General features: G+C 42.6%; 1 protein-coding gene across 14 annotated transcripts in view; it reads left to right on the top strand.

Moving 5' to 3' along the window:
* ZNF644 (zinc finger protein 644) overlaps positions 1 to 23,091 on the top strand; it is an 81,826-nt gene that overhangs the window by 16,015 nt on the left and 42,720 nt on the right. For 3 of the 14 annotated variants that reach the window (XM_030493604.1, XM_030493601.1, XM_030493594.1), the window contains exon 1: positions 11,581 to 11,718. The exons of 1 other annotated variant lie outside the window; for it this stretch is intronic. The gene's annotated coding sequence lies outside the window, so the exon portion shown is untranslated. Of the gene's footprint in view, positions 1 to 11,580; positions 12,019 to 14,681; positions 14,821 to 23,091 lie in introns of those variants that run through there. 10 more of the 14 variants (XM_030493598.1, XM_030493597.1, XM_030493591.1 and 7 more) reach the window with 7 other exon arrangements.

The raw sequence follows: 23,091 nt of genomic DNA, 5'->3' as shown, positions 1-23,091 counted from the left end.
TAGCTCATTTTGGTTTGACAGGTCTTCAGTTTTGTGGCAGTTTCTAGCGTGCAGACTTCCCCTTCCTGTATCTGATTTTTAGAAATACTTATCACAAGAGAGGTATTGTCATAAAACCTGAAATAATTAATTGTCAACATTAATTATGTTCAAGTGCAATGCGTGTTCTATGCCACAGTAGTTTAGTGACATCAATTAATTATTTTAGGGTATAACTGAAGCACCAGGAATAGTCCCATAATGGCCACGTTTCGGATTGCAGTTCAGTGGTTTGGCTGCTTTTAGCAGTTCCCTGAAAGACCAGTATGGATCATGGTCGTGGATCACTGTCTTGTTCCTCTTCTTCCTCACATCCAGAATCTGGATCATTATATCTTGTGCTCAGACAGAAAATGCCAGCATTGTGCCTGCAGAAAACAAGGCTGCTAAAATGTAAGTCTTGAATAGATACATACAATGTCATTTTACCCCCTGCATTTCATCTACATGTTGGCTGTGCTGCATCCATTTCTCTGCTGATTAAATGGATGCAGTTTCTGTGTACAGACAAGACTCTTAATTCTTACTTAGGAATATGCCATCTTCATTTACCATGTCATCTGGATGATCAATGCTGTGCAGTGCATTTATTCAACAGCTGTGTCTGTGCAAGAAAAACAGTGATATTTTTAACACACTTAACTAATGCCCATTAAGGTCTCATTTTATATTAGCTTCCAAGTGATTTTACCCAGTTTAGGATGCCAGTACATGTTGTCTGCCACAGTGGCAGAGCCTTTATAACAACTAGCTGCTGTCATGAATTTAGCTTGCTTGCCTTTACTAAGATGAGGAGAGTTACTGGGGAGGAGGACAGTGAAGGTACTCTTGCTGCTTCCTTGAGTAATGCATGACAGCAGAGGGGAAGAAGCTGCCTCTCTGCAGACCCTTTTCTCCTCCCACCACAGCACAGCACAGCATGGCTGCACAGCCATTCTGCTTTTGGGATTCCCCATTGCTGGTTAGATGCTATAGGCCCTGTATAGAAGTCTATGCCTCTGTTCCCAGCACAGCCGCAGCCAGTGGCGCTGCACAGCCCCGGGAGCAGGCGATGGTAACAGAACTGTAATTGTATACATAGCTACTGTTTCAAATGTTCGTATCCTGGCTTCCAACATCTCTATTTTTATGTCCTTGTTTATATTTAATAGCAGTTACAGTGGTTAACTGGCTTTATTTTGGAAACCTTGACATTTCTTTTGCCAATACTGAAGCTGTGAAGAGCAGAAACAAAAATGTGCCTTTTTACTCTGTTTCTTCTGATAGGTTTTGTCATTTGGCAACTGTTGTTCTATTAGACTTTGCGGAATTTGGACAGGATTCTGATCTCCTACAAAGTGACAAGCACACTTATTAGAATGCAGGAGCAGGTTTGGGGCCTTTTTTCTGATACACCATGCTGAGTGCATGCATGAGAAATTAGAGTCTGTCTGTTATTATGTGACCAAACAGCTGCAGGAACTTCTAGTGAGTGCTTTTAAGTAGTAGTAAAATAAAAATCACAATAGTATTCCCATAAAGCAGAATGTAAAGCACAGGTTCTCCTTCAGCAAGTCTCCCAGGCTCTAGAAGATAATGATCAAATCTGTACCAAGCACTCTTACACTTATAGTTCCACTGAAGTTAAGTCAGAAATAAGGAGAAACTTTGGATTCTTCTACAAGCTCTTTCATGATAATTCCTATTTCCACAGTCTCTTTTCAAACCCAGCCCAATGTTTAAATAAAAATAATTGTAATTTCTAAATTAAATTAAACACAGGACTTGAGATATTTCATTCTCTGCCTCAACGGCATATTTTTGGAATCATATAACCTTTGAGAGAAGTAATCCCATGGTCAGGATGCATTGCAGTTCACTGCATTTTATATTAAGTTATTTGTCCTTCTAGGTACACAGGTAATCAAGTTGCATTGCCAAATAAGCAATGGGGATTTCCCCATCCCATTTAGTTTTCCTGCTCTGGTTGGGGAATGGGATTTGTTCAGTCAGCCTCTCCTCCCTGCAAGTAAAATACCCTCATTCTGCTCACAATAAAAGAACTGCCAAGTGTAGGGAGCCAGCTAGCTTTGTCCTTCTGTCCAGTGGAAGTGTTCCTGTGCTACCATTAAGGCTCTATTGCCTGAGCATCACGTGCCCTCTGGGGCTCCCCAGGAGTGCTCCAGCTAGGATGCTACAGGGAAATTCCTCACAAACCTTCTCTGTTCCCCCCAGCCCCCACATACAGTCTCCACACTTCAGTGCCTTGCCTTGGAGCACCCCTGTACCTGTCCAACAGAGCCATATGGCTTGGCCCTTGCACCATGGCTCTGCACTTGTACGTGTGCCATACCTGCCCAGACCTGTTCAGCACCATCTGGCCATGCTGCCTTCTGGTTTAGAGTGACGTGCCCTCATTGCCTCCCAGCCCAGCCCCTCCACCTGGCCCTGGGATGCCACCTGCAAACAGTCTGGCTTTATCACGGTCTTCCTCCACACTTCGGAAGCCACAGCTACAAGCCAAGCCTTTCTTGCTTCTATTAACTAGGAGGATCAGCCACCTTCCTTCCCAGAAGGAAGAGTGACCCCCTTCTCCATAATGTCTGGAAAGCAAAAGGAGAGCACTACAGAGTCTGTTTCCGAAGTGAAGGTCTGAGTGGGTCATCTCGGAATGGACTGTGAGACCACAGAGGTGCTGGCTCTTCCCAGGGAAGGGTTCAACAGGCTGCCTCAGCAAGATCAGAAGGGTGGTGATCAGTGAGATTGGGTAGGTAGGCACGTGTAGGTTGTGGGTTGTATATGGTACAAATGTACTGATGTCACATGAGGACTAGAAAGGCCTCACATGGTATTCTGCTCATGTTGGGGGGAAAATGTGCCTCGTTTGCTTTGCCATGCAGATGTGTGTCCAGGAGACCTGGAGACCAAACACAGCACGGAGGGGCAGCCCCTGTGCAGCTACCTTGGTAAACTGTAACACATGAATGATGGAAGTGATGGCATACAATTCATGCTCACTGAGTACCCGTTGCCTTAAATGAATCCTAATAAGCTCTGTTTCCCACAGCATGTGCCATTTTAACAGTCACTGCGAAAGCCACGCTTCCTAATGTACTATCACAAATGGGATGACACTCTCCTCTTTTAGAAAGCATAATTGAGAAATGTGACAAAACATGGTTATTGCTATTCATAAGTGGAATACTTTTAAAAGTACTCTCAGTCTTACATTGATTGGGTTAAATGACTTGCTGATTAAGACATCTACATGAAGCATTAAACCACCATTATCTGGCTCCTGTCAAGATTCAAAATCAGAATTCTCTTTTGCACAGAGTAAGTAAAAACTGTTCTGCTGTTTTAAAGCAGAATATAAACATAGTAACTCAAAGCCAGAGGTATATTTGAATGACAATTCACACATAACTTCTTAAAAAGGAATTTTAATATGCTTGGGATGGAATTAGGCACATCTGATACACTAGTAGATAGATTGGAGTGCTTCCTGAGACTGTTCAGATACTGCTGCTTTTGCTGAAATTCCCAAAATGAAACTACTCTGCCAACTATTTCTGCTTTTACAGATATCCCATTTTTAGTCTATGAATTACGTCCATGGTGTAACTAAAAATACACTTCTAAAGCCTTACCTGAGTCCATTTCCACACACTGACCTATGAAAGCATTGTTGGAAACCAGAGCCGAGGGCTGTGAAACTGGGGCAAGTTTTAAAGGTGAACATTACTGTTGTTCTAAGTTTCTTCATTCTTTCTTTTGTCTGAGAACCCTCTACTTGCATGCATTCCAGGACACTGAAATAACCATCTTACAGTTATTTTAAATATGTAGATTTCTATTACTAGGAAAATTAGTGCTAGAATTTTCTTTGAGCCTGGTTGAAAGCTCATTAAAGTCTTTGCAGCTATTTCACTGAGTTTATAATGAGACATTTTATGTTCCTCTGAGCTTCGCACTAAAAGCAGTAGTATTATAATACAAGATGTGCCTGCAAATCCCAAACCTAAGACAGTATTTCCTGAATGGGGTAATAGCAGATGAACTGCTGTTCAAAATAATTCAGCTGAGAGTTTAGGCAGGATGTGAGCTGGAAATACTGGATAAACAAGAGAGTAGCAAAAGTTTTAATATAGCTTTGATCATTGCACTTGAAGATACTTTTTGGCAGCTCAGTGGTAATGGATGTGGCCTAGGAGATGCTTCTCCTCTGTTGGCATAGAGAGGGGGATCAGCAGGGAGTTTGGAAAGAGAAATGTTATTGGGTAACAAAAGTCACATTGTAATAACTCCAGGTTGTAACTCGCTCTTTTAATTTCTGTCAACTTCCCACATAGTGATTCTGTACAACCACAGAATCTGACAACTAACTTCTCAAAATTGCATATTAACTCGAAGACTTTGTAAAGCTATCATGGTTTTATAGAGGTTTTTTTTCACCTCCTTTTCAGGATTCAATTACAGAGATGTCTGTTTTCATGCCCTGAAGATATATGCTTATCTATACAGTACAATATACTCTAAAAAAAGCTTTTGTAGTTTTTTAAGCTTTATCTCTGATGTGAGAAAACTCAGCTATATTCATAATTAATTGTCTTGATCAAACCCAAACTCTTTACAATTAAGAAACACACAGAAGGTATGGCATATCAAACAGACTTTCTGCTGCTGTGATCTTACCTAAACACAAGATAAGCTCCTCGGTACTTCTACGTTAATAGTAATGAAGTGCTTTTCTGCTTTCTTTGCTTTTTCTTAAAATATTATTCTATCTTCCTGTACACAAACCTCTGGTGCTTTACAAACAAACAGTGATAAAGCTTTACATAATTGTTTGTGTCAAGTATATGGACAGGGGATGTATGTCCATCTGACTTAATGGAATTATAACTGCTGAGGTAGCAATTGCCTACCAGACAGAACAGTAAGTAGTTGTGTGGAAAAGAAGGCAGTTTGAAATCCTGCCTGGTGTGTAGGTATGTACTCACACCGATACAGTGGCAATGACGTTGACAACTGAGAGATGCTGTTCATTTTTCAAGTGTGTTTGCTTCTAAAGGCAAAGGTTTTTGGTGAAGATGTCTTCACTTGGGCCTTTGTCCTGATTTACGTCTGGCCAGGTGACTTCGAAATACAGAAATGGTGGGAGCTGGCTACCAAAACCTGTTCCTTTTCGTGAGGGTGTTGAAATGGTGTTCGCTGAGGAAGGTGACTTTCCCCATGTTGTGCTACCTATGTCCCTCCCTGGGACATGGAGAAGTCACAAATTTGGAGATGGAGTATGCCCGAAAGGATTATTGTCACTAATTCCTCACATTAACATTGCTCAGGTCTCTAATACCTGCTGTAGACAGGGGTGTGAGCCTAATGCTAGTCACAGAGGTGGCTGTAGGGACAAGCAGGGAGTGACACAATTATGAGACCACAGCACTCTACAAGTCTAGTGTCATTTCCTGCTCATCAGTAACACTTTGCCAGCACAGGACAGTCATGTGGCTGATAGTTACAGCTAGGCTTTTCCATGCCCTGTCCTCTACAGGGATACATTAAGGTTACCAGTGTGACACCTGAAACAGGGAACTTGAAATGACTGTCTCAGTCTTCCCTCTGTGTGTCATTTTGGCACTATAATGTGAACTGAATCATCAGACTGGGTTAAACAGAGCTATGATAATTTATGCCTATTGTATCTAGGTCTTTTCCATCATCTACTGAAGGCCAGGTTATTGCTACAGATTTCTTCCTCTTTCACTAAATTATAATTCATCAGCAGACTAAGGAAGAAATTTGTTATGGTTTCGTTGCTCGTAGCATATTTTCATATATTAATACTTCCTGTGCGTGATGCAAATGGCAACCCTCCAAGGCAATACATTGTTTTTAAGAAGGTCGGTGCTATAATATATGGTGGTGTTTTCCTGTACTAATCTGCTTACTTCTTATCTTTGAATTCTGTGAGACTTGAGCTCAGTAACACAGACATGCGAAAAGAGACGTCAGATCCTCCTGAAGGGAACAAAGATGGAGGCTTAACTGTCACCTTTTTATTGTGGGATGAATTAGAACAATAAGTATAAAGATCAAAGTTAATTAATTACTATTGATAATTAATCAAACCAGTATTTGTTAATCGATAGCATTTATTATGGTGGTTACCTGAGCAAGCAGCTAAGAATGGAGCCTCATGTGCCAGGCAGAGAGTGCTGCCCCAACAGCTGCTCCTCTCTGCTCCGTGGCAGATGACAATAACACTCCTTAGTGGTGAGACCGCAAACAGGGGACAACTGTGGGAGGCCGGGTACGGAGCTGCTTCCTCCTGACAAAAGCTGTGTTGTAACTGCTGGCGCAGGCCTGGCCAAGGGGAGCAGGGCTAAGCAACAGACATGGTGTTTTCATTCCGGCTGCCGGTGGACAGAAGCCTGGCGATGGGAAAACAGTTGTCTTCATCATGTAATGTGGGAAATTCTCCTAGCTGGGAGATTTAAAGCACTTGTAACAGTGCAGCAGTTCTAAAGGCAAATCAAGGGGCAAGTAGTAATATTTTCCTAGGGAGACTTTCTGAATATCCTTCTGTTGCAAAATATTCTATCTCAGGACTCAACCTTACCTTGGGTTCACCGTTAAGATCAGCCATAGGTTTTAATGGCTAATGGGTTTAATTTTACCTATATTCTTACTGCCATCTTACTGTTTTACTGGCATTTCTAAAAGTTTCATTGATACTGACAAAGACAACTGGAATATCTTTATTTATGGCAGAGACTAAATTCATTTTATACATAAAATGCATCTTTGTTCTGTCGGAAGAATAACACTAGAGAATCCTCTTTAATTATCGTTGACAACTGTAATTCAAAAGAGCCTGTGAAACATGAATCAACAGCTCAAACAACAGAGTTAAGAAAAGTCATTTTTCTTCTTCTAAATTTCTAGTGTTGAAATAAATCAAACTGCTCCATTCCATTATTAGTTCTTCTAAAATTTAAATGGAAATAATGTTAGTTACTGTTTGTTGAAACCACCAGTACACTGAGTTCCTAAATACGTTGATACTGGTGAAATTAGTAGTATATCTTTGGAGGAAAGGCCAAGAAACCAACATATCTCTGTAGGATGAAAATAAAAACTCTGTGGCAAGTTGAGCAACGACACACAGATACCTTTGACATCATGTTTATGGACCCTTGTTTTTGTAGTTATGAGGGTCAAAAGGCGAAGACAGGATGAACTTTACAGGTAAAGGCAAGATATTTTATTCCAACAACCATCCTAGCTGGAAAAAGCATTATGTCTTGGGTACTCAAAAACAAACTCTACTTTTTCAATTTCTAGTAGTGGATTTAAGAAAAAGTGCTACTTTTTCCTATAAACCCCATTTTTTTCTGAAATTCAGACATCACGGAGCATTTCAATTTTGAAAATGTTATGGAAGACACAATTTTCTACCAAAGGCTACGATATAAAGATGAGATAACGTAATAAATGGAGAGCGGAAATGGATGGGATAAATGCAATGTATCCATTACATGACAATCATACCAGGCTTAAATTGTTCTACAGCTCAAAACTATATAATTTAATCTTTTATCTGTTGGTGTTTCAGTTGCTATATATGAAATAAGCAGAATATTTTGTTATTGAAAGAAATATGTCACCTGGAAATGAAATGTTCAGAGAATGATGCATATAGTGGCTATATTTCCACGGTGAAGCTTTTTGCATAGAGTTAATGAAGTGCTCGGGGTCCTAGGGAATAAAAGGTGCTATATCAATGTAAGAAATTATCATTAAAAAGTTCTTCCCTCCAGGCATTTGGGATTTTGCTGTGTGTGTCACAAGGAGGCATTTGCAGTCTTCTTTCATTCCAAATGCTTCAGCTTAGACCTGCTCCAACTCTCCCTCTGCAGCTTCTGCTACAAAAATGTTTATATGAAGAAACCGTTTCTAAATGGGTTTCAGTTAATCATATTTTGCTGCCAACATGAAAGAGCCTGCCTTGGTTTAAGCTTTTTATAACCATGTTGAAGACCAGGAGGAATTAGGTACCAGTGTTTTCTCACGAGGTTTTCAAATGCTGCTTTAACCATTATTAGTCCTTGCCTGCATTGGTGGAGAAATAATACAGGACACAGCCAGAATTCCTGGAAACAAAAAGTGAGCTGGGCAGTATCTGGCTTCATTTTCAGGACTCATATTATATGGTCCTTCACTGGTCACACACGTTCTTTCACAATCTTCTATTTCATGCACTCCAATTTTGTGTCATTCTGTATGTATTTCTCAAGTCTTCCTAATCCAACATGCACCCTTTGTCTACTACTTTTCACCTACAATAAACCTAAATGGCAAAACTGGTGGAATGAAGAATCAAAACAAGTTCTGACACTACTAGACGTAATCTTTTACCACACTGTCATTTTGATGGAACACTGCAGCTATGTGCTCCATAAATTCACACCAAATGTGGATTTTTCTTTGGATCCACAGACCATGTAGATCATAAGCATCTATGCTTATGGAACTGGGCCTTTTAGCTCAAGTAGTAAGGTGAGGGATTAAACAAAGTGTTAGGTACCTTTACACTCTTAATAAAATTGTGAGATTTGGCAGCATTAGAACTAAAGTTCAGATTTCCTTATGCTGAGCATTTTACTTGTTCACAAACAGATATGAAATGTAATAAAACACTGCATCTTCTTCTATAAGTTAATGCTTTTATAGAATTTGGTGATTTCCTTTAACTATTAATTGCAGAATTGAAGGAAGAATTGCTGTTGCTTAAAAATAATCTTCTAGGGGACAAAATATATGTAAGTGTAATGAGCCTTAAAATAATTTGGTGTAGTAAAATACATTATATTCAGGAAGAAGTATAGGGCTAGTGTTAATATTTGCTTTTTCATGTTTCTCTTGTTTGTATTTTGGTTAGCACGGAGCACATATGACCAAAAACCTCAGAAGAAATCTGTGGATTGCACGAGGTGATAATGTTTCTTGTGTTTAATTAAGTGCAGTGCAAAACTGCCCATACGTGCTCCAGAACACCAGAACTTGATTCTATAAATGTATCTTTTCAGAAAACAAGCTTAATTCTCAGAAGAATAACATTAGCACTCATTAGGGGATAGAGTGCTTTAGGGTACTGTTAATGAAATTCATAGGCTTTTGCCTATGGGCTATCAGTTTGCATTCAGTCGAACTCAGTGGAGATTAAAAATTGGCCTATTTAATGGCCTTTAAGTCATCTCTAATGAGCTGAGTTTGGTGGGTCTCAATCCCATTACCTACACCACTTACACTGCCTTCTCCTAGCTAGCAAGCTCCAGAGAAACCCAAATATTTCATGGATTCTGGGGAAAATTAATCTCTGGTACCATGAACCCCCCCCAAGAAACAAAGAAAAGCAAAAGCTGTGATTCAGACTAGTTACACGAGCACTAACAAAGACATTATTTTTAAGTGTGGTATTTATAGTGCTATATAAAGTTTATAAGTTAACAAATTAGCTGAGCATGTGACCTATGTTGCCATGCAGCTATACAGGGTGTATCATGACAAGGACTCCCAAAGGGGATATCTACACCTGTGCCTAAGATCACACGAACACATGAAGTGTATAAATGTCTCTGGGATTCGTGTCTATTAGGAAAAACCAGGATCAGAACAGCTATCTGGATAATAACTGCAGTTATAGAAATGATGCTGAAAACAGGGATTACCTGGTTTGCCGCCATTACTTCACAACAGAGCAAATGCTTCTGAAGTTTTCTTAGGGATATTTAACTTAGTCTTAAAAATATATTAATGATGTTTCCAGAACCCTCTAGAGGATATATATACCAGATCCACTTATCCATACAATAGTAAAACTTTTCCTAATGTCTAACCTAAATTTCTTTCAGTGCAGTTTGAAACTTTAAATTTTTGCCCTGTCTGCAATGCTTTGTGAACAAGGTCTTATTCTCCCCATAGTCTGTTCTTCTCTAGACTAAATAATCTCAAGCATTCCTATTCTCCATTAGGGTCATGTCTTTTAAAAATGTTATTTTTCCCTTTCCTGGTACTCCCTTCTATTGGACTTTATGAAATGCAGAGCCCAAACAAACTTATAGATGAGGCTTTACCAGTATTAAATATAAGGAGAACTTCTCCGTATGTCCTAGATATGACAGTTCTGTTTACACCTCTCTCCTGTACTGCAGCTTTTTCCCACAGCGGTGTGACACTGTTGATGCATGTTCAGTTTCTTACATACTCTGATCCCCAACCCCTTTTCTGATGGCCTGATGTTTATTTGTCTGTTCCCAGTCTTGCAGTTGTGCAATTGTTATTTTCCTGCTTAAACGTTGAAGTTGGCACTTGTAGTTATTCCATTACATCCTATTTCTGCAACCACTTTGTCAGGAGCATTTTGAATTCTTTTCTTGTCCTGTGACATGCTTCCAGCTCTGCCAGTTTGGAATTCCTGGCAAATCCCTCCAATGTAAACCGTACTCTGTCATTCACACCGTTAGACTTGGTACCAAACTCTGGACATACCCACCTCCAACGGTGGATATTTGCTCTATCCTGCTGTTTGTCACAGTGAAGCATTGCTGATGTAGTTTTGTGTAGTCATTTCATTATGCTGTGTCTTTCGCTTGCTCAATTAAGACTTCTGTGAGATGGTGTCAAAAGCCTTACTTTAAGTCAAGCCACAACAGATCTACTGCTGCTCCCATCCAAGGCCCGTTACACTGTCACAGCCTGGGAGGAGTTTGGCTTGGTGTGATCTTCTTGACAAATCCATGTTGACTGTAACTTATCACTTCATTAGCTACCACGTACTTAAAGACGTGTGATTACTTGCTTTATTACTTTCCTGGGAATAGAGGCTGGAATGATTGACAGCTCATGGCTCTACCTGTCCCCCCCTTTTGAATTGTATGTGCTGCGTTTCTCCTTTTCCTCTCTCCTTGTGAGCTCTTGGTGATGACTGCTCACACCTCTAACTCTAGTGTGAAATCCTTCGGCCCCAGCAAATCTGAAGGAGAAAACTGTAGTTTATCAGAGCAGCCTCTACTTTACACATGTTCTGTTCTCCCGCAATCGGGGTTTGCCATCAGTGGCGTTAATCTTGAGGAGAAAAGGGCACCGAATGCTTCTCCTTCCCCCATGTAACCTCATGGCTTCCCCCCCGAGAGCGAACCGGGTGCCCGGCTCGCCTCCTCTCCGCTCTGCGTTCCCCTCCCGCACGACTCTCCGCGGCCTCCGCACAGCACCCGCGGCACTTGACCTAGTTCTGCGCTCTGTGTGGGAAAGGCACCGCCGAGGGACGCTCCGGCTGCGCGTTCCCTTCCGCGCAGGGGCGGGGACAGCCGGGCCGCGCAGGGCGGGTCGGGCCGCACCGGGCAGGGGCGGGCGGCGCTTCCCTCTCCCCTCGGAGCCGCGCCGGGACCGACCCTCTGGGGCCCGCGCTGTGGGCGCAGGCGCGCAGCGGTGACGGCCGCCCGCCACCGGCGCGGGAAGGCCGCACGCATGCGCGCTCCGCACCCTCCCCTTCACCCGGGGGACGCGTGTGCGTGCGGGATTCTGTATGTGTGTGTGTGAGTGAGTGTTAGCGGTGTGGGCCGGGCAGCGTGCGCGGTGACGTCACGCCGCCGCGCGCAGGACGTAACCCCGGCGTGACGCACACCCGCGAGCCCCGTGAGTTTCCCGTTATGCTGCTTTGATTTTTTTTACTCCCCTCATTCCCCCTCCCCCCCGCCGGACACCGGCACCGGGAGCGGGGGGAGGGGGCACAAGGGGCAGGGGACGGGACCGGGGGCGCTGCGCGGCTCCGCGGCGCACGGCGGCGGCTCCGCGGGCGGGGCGGGCCTGGGCCGCCCTAGCGGCGGTAGTCGGGGAGGGCGGCTCAAGGCCTCCATCCTGCCGCACCGGGGAACATGGCGGCCGCCTACCGACCCGCTGCGGCACCGCCGCCCGGCCGCAGCCGCCCGCGCCGCGGTAAGTGGCCGGGATGTGGCGGCGCGGCCGAGGGGAGGATGGGTGAGAGACAGACAGAGAGGGAGAGCGAGGCGCTCCCCGCCGCCCCGGCCATCCCCGCCCCGGCACTCCTCATCGGCTCCCTCCGTGCCCGCCGTTGTCCGTCGCCCCCTCCCCGAGCCGGCGAGCGGCCTCCCCGGTGCCCCGTCCGGGCAGGACACAAAGGGCCGTGCCGAGGAGGGTTTTGTTCGGTCACATGAAGCGGCGCAGCCAGTGAGCGCGGAGCTGGGAGGGGGAAGCGGGGCCGCCGCCATTGCCAGGCGCGGAGGAGCTGGGCAGCCCGGTGCCGCCGCGGCGGGGCCTAGGGCGCGGGGAGAGCCGCCCGGGGCCGGGCGCCAGCAGCGCGGGGCCGCGGGGACCCAGGTAATGACCCGCGCGTTGCCGCCGCGGCAGGAGGATGCTGCCGCCCGGGAATGGCCGGGGTCACCCTGGGGGGCTCCTGGGGGCGTCGGTCCTCTCCTGTCGCCTGTCCCGGTGTGTCAGGGCGGCGCGGCGGGTCCTGCTGGGCGGACCTGCGCCCTGCTGCTCGCCGCTTCGCTGCCGTTTGCCTCCCTAGAGCGGGTCGCCACACACAGTGCCCACCCGGGCTCACGGTCACCTCGGGAGAGGCTGCCTGCAGCTGTCCTGGGGCAGGGGTAACGTACGGTGTCCTCCCTCCCCCCTCGTCGCCTTCTTTCTTGGCATGAAGCAGGGTGGCTCTGAAGTGCACGGTGTTGCTACAAAGGGGATGGGAAGTTCCTCTCCTGCCGTGGGTCTGGCCGGTGTGCCCTAGGTACCGGGGCAGCGCTGCCTACAGGGCGCGGGGCTCCCGGTACCGAGGTGCTTTACAACAGCGGGGGAAAAGTTAACAGTTCAGGTATCAAAGCCGTTTGTTCGGGCTCCCGTCTGCTTCAGGGTCTGGTGGGTTTTCTGGCAAAGTTTGTGTTACACCAGGTTGCAGTGATGAGCATCATCTTGACCAATGTCATTTGTCTGAAATCTAGAAAGTTTTCTTTCTTACAGCTTGTGTGTAACCTTTAGTCTACTGGAAATACTTCTGTTGGGGTAGCGTGGGCTGTAAACTGACAAGGATGTAATGAAAACCAAGCATGTTATATCAAAATAGGTTTCTCTCAGTGTACACGACTCTGGCCCTTTAAGCAAGATCTCATTGGCAGTGATATTCTGATTCCTGCCTCCCCTCCCTCCCTTTCTAGCACATAATTTAATTATGAAGATTGTGTCATGGAACTTAGATTTCAGACACATATGGGGAATGAATGTGCACCAGATTTTAGAGTAAGAAGCCATTTCACGTTGTATAGACTAATGAATTAACACGTGGGACAAAGACTCTTAAGAGGCTGACAAGCATCTCTGGAATTGTTCCTTTTACTGAGAAGTTTCAGCAGTATGTTGGGGGTTTTTCTGTACAACTAGCAAAATAATTTTTCATTCCCATTATAAAACAGATCTCTAAAGAGAAGATTCCTCACAGTCAGGCGTGAATTGATTCGGAGTTCTGGTATCTTAACGTGATTCTTCTGCGTAGAATTCTTCACTACCTGACTAGTGCAAGGCAGGTGATTTGGGAGCAGAATAAATGGACTGATTAGACAATGCAGAATAGATCTGGAGAAGCTTTTAGTGGGTCACTTAAATGCAGAGAAAATGCAGCAGTTTTCTTATTTGAGAGGAGTTTAAGTAGAGTGCATGGAGGAGCAGCGCAGTGTGACAATCCTATTACACTGACTTACACTCAGAGCTGATGCTGCAAACCTGTGTAATATAACTGCAGGGGACGTGGTGCAGAGTTATACAAGAATTGCAGCAAGAATTGAAATTAATAATCTTCAGTGTATTGTCTTAGAATAGTTTCTTCTGATTTCAGGCATTCTTTCAAATGGATTTATTTTTAGTAATAAAATCTACCCAAGGAACAGGAATTCTGCGGAGTAAAAAGTTGTTCATGTCACCAAAGAAACTTTGCTTTTTGTAGATACATTTGTTTTCTCTAATCTGTATGGTATCTTGTGTGTATATATATATTAAAACAATATCTTTGGCCAGTATTGTTATAACAAAGTCAGAGCAAAGGTGTACTATTCTGACCTTTTGTTTTCCTCCTCCCAAAGTTCCACAAAGTCCAGAATCTATTTCATACGGAACAGCTCTAGAAGGCATGTGCCTAGCAAAAACTGTATGAAAGTTCCTGAGTGAATGCTAAAAGAGAATACTGCTGTCTTGGAATCTTAACAGGTGACCTGGCTGATGGGAGGAAAAGGCACAGATCACTGGAAGCATCCTTATGAGTTTATAATGTATAACAGCAACAATAAATGTATTACAGCAACAATTGATTGAAATGGGAGCATCAGCAATTGAATAAACAGGCTGTTATACAATAGTGGCAATGCCTTCCGCTTTAAAATAATAGTGCAGGCTGAATTTCAGTATGGACGCTGAATTCAAGGGTTGTCAGTGGGATTTCTTGTGGAATAGTTGGTGCTTATACTTGCAAGTATTAGCAGAACCTACTAGCACGTATACTGGTTTTTTTTATTCACACCTTTTGAAGTCACTTCTGGAGAAAACAGCACGGAAAAAGGGAATACAATTCTCCATGGTAATAAAACACACACATGCTCACACACTGTTACTGATTTCAAACACTTTCAGGCTTTTATCAGCTTGCGGAAGATCTGAGAACTCCAGACTGGAAAAAACACAGAGTAGTTGTGTCACTTGCTGTGAAGTTTCACCTGAAGTTGGTTTGAATTAAAGGTCTCTGAACAGTTGCTGCCTGGCGCTGTGTGCTGGACAGGCCATAACTCACCTTCCTCTAGTTTAAAAACAGCTTTTTGTCATCAGCAACGTTCCAGTGATGCAGCTTTTAGAGGACTGCCTTAAGATACTTGTTTTATTCCCTCTATTGTTGCAATACCAAATGCACTTCGCTAATGTTACAGTTATTTTAAGACAGATTGAATTAGTTCCCTGTGTGCTCTGGGTTGGGAGTGTACTGCACTATGTATTCAGAGATGGGGAGGAAAATCATTTAATGAAATTAGGTTATATCTGAACAATTTTGCACTCACTTCAGTTGACTTTGAGACTGATTTCAGTTGGCATAGCCTCCAAAGCTCCATTCCTTCAGCTGAAAATAGCGTCCACCCAACTTGAGAGTGTAAAGAAATCCCTGGTGAAATAAACCAAAACAAGTCTGTCTTCTCTAAAAATATGTTGGTTTATCTTCTTGAGCACTCTAAATACAAGCTGATTTTTGATCATTAACATTTTTCCTTGGTGCTGCTTTTTTTTTCCCCTGTGTAGATGCAAGCTTCATGCAGCTACTGGGGAAGAAAGAGCATAAGCTACCCGAGGAAACTGTGAATGTTGGTCATTCTGGCTGACATACATAAAGATACTACAGGGCTGTCTGGTTTAAAGGATTTCATGTCGTTGGTAGTATCAGGAAACAATATCCTTTCCATGCTTAATTAAAACCCAGCCAAACAAAAAAACCCCCATACAATTTCATGCCTGTATACATTGTGTCCCCTAAATCAGAACTTGTGTTAGTGGATGAGAACTGTTCACACAAGCAGTGATGGTAAAAAAGTCCTGCCCACGTTGTCCACAGAGCTGTAGAAAAGCTTCTCTTTGATAGGCAGGGGTGTGCAGTGGTCACTCAGGCTTCCCTGGTGATGTAGAGAGGGACACAAACACAATGCGTCTCTACAGTACAGTCATACTGTGAGCTGTAATCTGATTGATGCTCAAATCCCAGCTGCCTGTCAGGAAAGCCCAAGTAATGAGTTTGCATAAACTTCTGAGGTGTGTTTTTAACTAACTATGGGAAAGGACATGATAGTCATGAGGTCAGTCATGTTACCTAGCATGTGGTGCGGTGCCGGGTAATGGGTATTGCGTCTTGGTACAGAGGCTGCCTGGGATTCTGTGGGATTTTCTCATAATTGGAGTCACCTCACTGAAGGAGAACAAGCTTTTTTAAGTGTAAGGAACTAAAATAATCCAGAAGCGGGTTGTGCTGCATTTCTGTCACTGTTCAGCTCTACACAGCAGCTGTTGCATTGATAAAGCATTGCATCAACATCCTTGTGTTGCCAATGAGGTTAAAAGCGGGGGGAAAAGACAGTGGCTCAACAGTGAGTATGCATTTTTCGGTTTTGGTTGCACTAGATGTTAACTCACTTAATGTTTCTGAGTGAACTTGCTAATACAGAGATCTCTCAGTCCAGTGGATGTAATTGTGATACTTCTGGTGTGGGAACTGCTGGTTTCGGATGTGACTAGATCCAGCTACTGGAAATGGTAAATCTTTAGTTGACATTTATTGATTGATCCTGAGTGCTTAATCTTACATGTGAGCAACTAGTTGAAGGATGATGGGATATTTAGTAATTCATTATTTCTTAAAACTTAGTCCAGGGGATGCAAAGTTCATGCTCAAATCAGAATAAAGGTCAGATTGCTGGGCTTTGGAATATTTCAGGCCTACTGTTAGTGTGTGGTAACTATTTTCATTATGCTTAACATTGCAAGTTAGATACTTACCGTACTTGCAAAAGCTTTGGAGTTTTGGAGGCTGTCTAGAGTACAGTCTAACTCTTCTGAGTGAAAATAAAAAAGGTAGAAGTTGCAGTCTGAGGTATTTGCAATCAGATTTTTTTATATATATAAAGGGACATTATTTTGTGAGTATTTGAATGATTATAGTTTTTGCTTCCTTAAACGAGTACTTGATAATGTTACAGTCTTCACAAGGCAGCTGGAGTGGGGGAAAGGATACGTCTTGGGAAACAGGATGGAAGGAATTACAGGTGCCTCACTGATTTGTCCAAGTGTAGCTGGATACAAGGAGTGAGATCATTGTAACTTTTTTGAGCCAGCTGTTAACACTCCCTTGTAAATATACTTTACACAGCAAAGCAGTGGAACATAAGAAAAACAAGGTGTAAGGTATATGTCTTGTATAATTCACCTTTATTTATAGGCTTTTTCCTGATGCATCCTTTTTTAGTTTGAGTGAAAATAAAGAGGAAGTCCTTGATAAATGTAATCATTCTAATACTGAAAAGTAGTGATGAATCCCTTCTGCATGCCTGTCACAGGATAGTAATTTGGTGCATTGGTAGCATGAGTTGGGTTTTATCCCATGTACTTTTCCAGTGTGACTCTGATGGGGACAGGGATGGGTGTTCCCCCCAGGATTTGTTTCCAGAAAAGGCAATCAACAGGAGGTCAGGGGACTGCCGTTGGAAAACTGTTGCTTACGTCTGCTTCTAAAGCATGGCAGCCCTGAAGCTGCTCCTTGCTGCTGCTGGTAGGAAGTGGTAGATACCTGTTTCTTGTCTGGCTGCAGTCAGGGGAGTGATGGGTGGTGGTTATGGTTTGGGTTTGGTTTGTTTCGCTGCTTTTCATGGAGTATTCTGGTTGGTAGGTTCCCTTTGTTATCATTATTATTAAACTTCAGGTTTTGTTGTCTTGAGTGGCTGTCTTCTGAATAGTTCTGCTGTTTGCTTCTGATGCTGCTCAGCTCTCCTAGGAACACTGTGTGATGGAATTCTTCATGACTGCTTTTTGAGAAAGCCCTTAATGTTTGTAATGTTTGTTGCTGATACTTTCTCAATCTTCAGATGAGGCTTTTAGGACAGTTTTGTGGCTGTAGAGTTTCAAAAACTATCTCTAATATTCACTTTATTTTCCATGTTTATCTTTTTCAGTCAGAAGAGTCAGGAACTTCATAGAATTTGTATCTTAAAATTAGGCTCCAGCGAAACAGTGGTTGTAGTTATTGGAAGTGTTTATTGTGTTTATGATGATTTTGTTTGCAAAGAAACCGTGGATACTTACAGGTGTTCTTAGGAGCCTTCACCAAAGACACCACATTCTATGTTCCTCTGTGATAATTGGTGGGGAGGGGGGAAAAGGGGGAAGTTTTTATTGTTACTTTAAGTTGGTTTGGTATTAGAAATGGTATTTTCAACAGAGGACAGCCTTTGCCTGAAAAGTTGCAATATAAATAACTTTGTTTCTTCACATGGAAGTGCTGCTTTTTGTTGGTTTAATACCATAGTTGTTTTGAGTGTATCTTCAGTGAGAAAGTCTTGGTTGTGTGTGCTATCACAGGGAGTGGGAAGTGACAGTTCTGCAGCTGGCTTTTCCCAGCTCTCTCCCCCAGTGAAGTGGGTACTCTGTCCTCTTTTGCTTCCTTTTTCTTTCTTTAATATATATATATACTGACATCAGTGAAATCACCTAATCCGTTCTCGAGAAAGGCTTAAAACCTAGAACCTGTGGCGTCTAATGAAAATAGCTGCATCGTATACAAATTATAATGAATGTTGGAACTCTAATTTTTAAAGCAGTTTTTTGTCTTCTGGGAAGTTGAGAACAAAATAGCAGTTATCGCTCCCTACTAAGGTACTTATAAATGGAAAAGATATGTTTTGGCCGTTCTCTTCTGGGGAAAAAGGGGGAAGATAAGTTGGGGGACACGTGATGGTGAATTAGCCTAGATAAGCTGCAGTGGAAAAATTAGAGGCTTTGGAGCAATTACGGAATGGGAGGGAGTAGAACTCGCATGTCTAGTATGCAAACTGAACTGAACTGCTGATGGAGCTGAGGTGGAAATGTTGCTCGTGTGTTACATAAACCAAAGGAGACTGTAGATACTATTGTATAGTCTTTCTGCATCCTTCCTTTGCGAAAACCTCTGAAGGTTTGTTTTGCCTGACTTGTTTTCTTTGGTGCTTTGGGATAGTGATGGTCTTTTTCTGTGTCCTTATAAAGACTTGAATGTCTTGGGCAGTTATGACACGTGTTGTGCTGGGAAGTGGTAGGCTTGCTGATGAGCTGCTTTAGCATGGATTCTCACAGACCTTTCCTTTGTTAGTGTTGTAAAGTACCATAGATACATCACTAGTATTCAGTGCCACGTTCCTGGCAAGACTTACTAAGTTCACTGTGATTCTCATTGCTATACCAGTGGGCGAAAGTGGTGGTGCATGAGAGAGCTTCTTTCCTGGCCTGTGTGAGGCTTGGAGAGGAAGAGAAATAGTTTGTCCAGAAAAAACCCTGTTCCCTATGTGTACTTCTACTGCAACTGTAAGGCTGCTGTTGCTTCTCACAATTTTACCAGCAGTAATGTGCATTAGCAGGCATAACGTATTTCTGCACAAGGGAGAGAACCAAAATAGAAATGAGACTTGGGAGAAACTGTTCAGGTTCCTATGCAACTGCAGTGTCAGACTCTTTCTAAAAATGCCGTACAGGTACTGTGATAATTCATTTTTAGAAATGTCTTTTAGACATTAAAAAGAACTTGGGAATTTGCCTTCCAGTTTTTAATCCAGTGAAGTTCTAGCAGAGCTTACCAGAGAAGATGATGTGCAAGGGGTATTCGAGCAAGGGTTTATGTCAAAAATAAACAAAATACTGCAGTGTTACAGTAGGAGAGGGGCTTTTTTTTAATAATTGCAGGAGTTTTGTAAGTGTGTGCACAGTTTATGTGTGTTCCTTTCCCATCTATCCAGACAGGTCTTTATAAACATTTCATAGAATCACAGAATGGTTTGGATTGGAAAGGACCCTAAGATCATCCAGTTCCAACCCCCTGCCATGGGCAGGGACAACTCACACTAGACCATGTTGCCCAAGGCTTTGTCCAACCTGGCCTTGAACACTGCCAGGGATGGAGCATTTACCACTTAGTTGGACAACCTGTTCCAGTGCCTTACCACCCTCACGGTAAAGAACTTGCCCTGTTTCAGTTTGAATCCATCACCCCTTGTCCTGTCGCTCCAGTCCCTGGTGCAGAGTCCCTCTCCAGCATCCTTGTAGCCCCCTTCAGACACTGGAAGCTGCTCTGGGGTCTCCACGCAGCTTCTCTTCTCCAGGCTGAACAGCCCCAACTTTCTCAGCCTGTCTTCATATGGAATGTGCTCCAGCCCCTGATCATCCTCGTGACCTCCTCTGGACTTGCTCCAAAAGCTCCATGTCCTTCTGATGTTGAGGACACCAGAACTGCTTATGTAGAAACAAACAAAATCTTCTTCATTGTTTTCCAATGTAAGAATATTGTGTTATGGAACAAGATACAAAGTTCTAAATGAAGGCTATGTTGAGGGTAACATACTGATATTTAGTAAAATTGTGAAGACATCCAAGTTTTACAGTCTCTTTGGTAGTCCAGCTATGTCCATTAGGGAATTATAGAGAGATGGGGCTATACTTTTGCATGAAAAGTACTGCGATATCCCAACAGAACATTTCTTCATGTCATTTGGAGCCTTAAAGGTGAGTTGGGGGTTTTTTGTCTGTTAAACCATTTAGAGAAAAGTGGGTTTGTTTGACTTCTGCAAAGTGATCACTTTGATGTTAAAGATGTTGAGTGCTAATTTAAATGAAGTTCTATTTAATATAGTTCAAATAACTTGGCTTTAGGTCTATTTAGTAAGCTGGTCCTGAAGCATGCTAATGCATTCTGGTTTTCAAAGGATGTAGAAATAAAGGAGGGAGGATTAATTAGTGATCCCTTGTGTTGTGGTTTCCATGATGATCTTAAAACAAAGTCTTCTTCCAACATAGTAATATTAATACTAGGACCTAGGGTGATTTTGTTCACAGTAATCTCTCTGTGACTTCACCTTCATTCTGGCAAATGGTTTTACCTTAACTTTCCTTTTATTCTTTTTAAGTCATCTTCTGGAATGCCATTTTCAGCCAGAGAAAGAACATTGTTTTTACATTCCTGATGATGTCCTTTTTCTTAGTGTTTTCTGTCACTGTAGCTTCATTAGCATTTCTTCCTGACCTTAGAGGAGATTTTAGCGTTCAGAAATAAAAACCAAAGCTGTGTGATGTTAATCAACAGCTTATTTGAAAGAACACAAGCATAAAGTGTTACCTTTTGTTACCAACACTTTTCTATTCAGAAATAACAGGGCAACCCTATGAGGGTTAGAAACCAAACACCAAAACAGAAAACAACAGAACACCCCACCACAAAACGCCCCTCACCTTCTCTTTAGTCTCACCTTCAGTACAAATCTGAGTTTCATGACTGCCTATACCTCATAAGAAATTAAACACACAAATATCACGTTGATTTCCTCTAGATACTGTAAATTCCTGGCAATTTTCTGATAGGCTTAAATATAGTCAAGGAATAGCTTTGGTTAGGGTATTCTGAAGCCTAGCTGGGGAGAAGTTGACCTGTTCTGTGCTGTAACCTCCTTTGTTTTCTGTTTTACTTGTTCTCTGAATTCTTTTGTGAATCTGGGGCTAAAGACATGTTATTTCTTAAATTTATAGCAATATTTTACGTATTTCTGCACTTCTAACAGAGTTCCGAAGGGTAATTCCTGGCTTTTATTTTCTCTGAAGCTGCTTAAAGTTGATGAAGTAGGAATTGGGTAAGATCTGAGCATTTTTATCACAATTGCTCTACTTAAGTATGCTTCTCTGTGTTGTCTGTGAACTTAAGGAAAAGTTCCTCTCTCCATTAAGCCATTTAAACCAGAATATTTCACATTCATAGATATTTTCTAAGCATTTATTGTTGATCAGAGTTTCTTTGGTGTTCCAGCTGAAAACAAACACAAAATACTGGAGCTAACCTTGAAACTCTTAACTTGCATGTTTACAAAATCACCAATACTGGGTTAAGATAGTAGCTCGGGCCAGTCAGCAGGCAAATAGTCAACTCTTTATGGGCCTAAAAGCAGGCACAGAGCCTCTGTTGATGTGGGTGACTTAAGTTTTTGGGACATAGTCAATATCTATGTGAGTTTATGAAGTCTTTGCAGGAGGTATTCTGGTGGTCGTTTGAACTGTGGGTGTCCAGGACAACGGCAAAGTTTCCTTTATGTTAGGTGCTTGCTTCCATTTGTTTTAAGAAGCTTTGTTATTAGTGCAAGTAACATAAGCTGTTTACTTGCTAGAAGAAAATATTTGTGTCTCAGGGTTATGTGCTTTTTAAGGTGCAAGGGAGGCGTGGGAAACATGCAGGTTTCTTTGCCTCAGTTAAAAATCCCTGTCATTTGTGTCTATATACTGAAATGGAGTAATTATGTGAATGATTTGTGCCAACTGTGTGTGTATTCATTTTATACTCTTGATTTTATACAACCTCAGCCCATGCAGATCTGGTTCTTTTGTACTATGCCTGTAATCCAGTATAAAGCTTATGAAGCAGGCTTAGAAGTATATGTTCTATCTCTTCTGGTTCTTGGGCTACTTTTGAAAGTTTGGTTGGGAAATCAGTTTTGGTCAGGAAAATCAACAAATCAAGTGTATGTGTTATTTTTAATCCCCAACCAGATGAGGTGCCTCAGGACAGCCAGTTGGCTGGATTTGCACAGGTGAGGATAACCAATGTGGCATGCTTTTTGCTGTTGTCTTTTCTGAGAATCTTAACTTCTTTGGGGGTGTACCAGAAGGATGCTTTCCTGTAGCCAGAACAAGGGTATTCACTGCTTTCATTCATCATATGATGGCAACATCAGCACTTTTATCACGAGGTCAGCATTTCATATGAGTAGCAATGTTATGTTACGTGACCATCACTTGGTGATGAAGTGGCCAAACACATCGGATGTAATGGATTTTTCTGTTTTGTTGTGTGGCAGTTCTGTTCTGACCCTTAAATGTATTTGTTAGAACCTGTATGCCCCACCTCAGTTTATTGGTTGTGTATCACTACAGCTGGCTAGTGAAAAGTGGGCCAGTAGTTATGCATTTGCAGGTGTGACAAGGCAGTAAAAACCAGGATACTTTACTGCCTGTATCCAGATGAACAGAGGTAAGTCTCTGCAAGAAACACTGCACACTTACACCTGAAATCCCAGGTATCTTGTTACTAAAAAAATGCAAATTGGAAGGACTGAGTTTGCCCATTGCTTGTTATGTGTTTGGAAGAATTAATTCAAATAGTAAAAGAATCAAAGATAGAAATCTTTTGATGGCTAAGCAGAAGGAAGCAACCAATGGTTACAAAGTCCACAAGCATTTAAAGCATTCAAGTTTGAA

The sequence above is a fragment of the Strigops habroptila genome, chromosome 8 (assembly GCF_004027225.2).
Source record: "Strigops habroptila isolate Jane chromosome 8, bStrHab1.2.pri, whole genome shotgun sequence".
In the NCBI taxonomy this organism is placed as follows: Eukaryota; Metazoa; Chordata; class Aves; order Psittaciformes; family Psittacidae; genus Strigops; species Strigops habroptila.
Note: the sequence above shows the minus strand (reverse complement) of the source record. Positions and strands in the feature narration are given on the sequence as shown.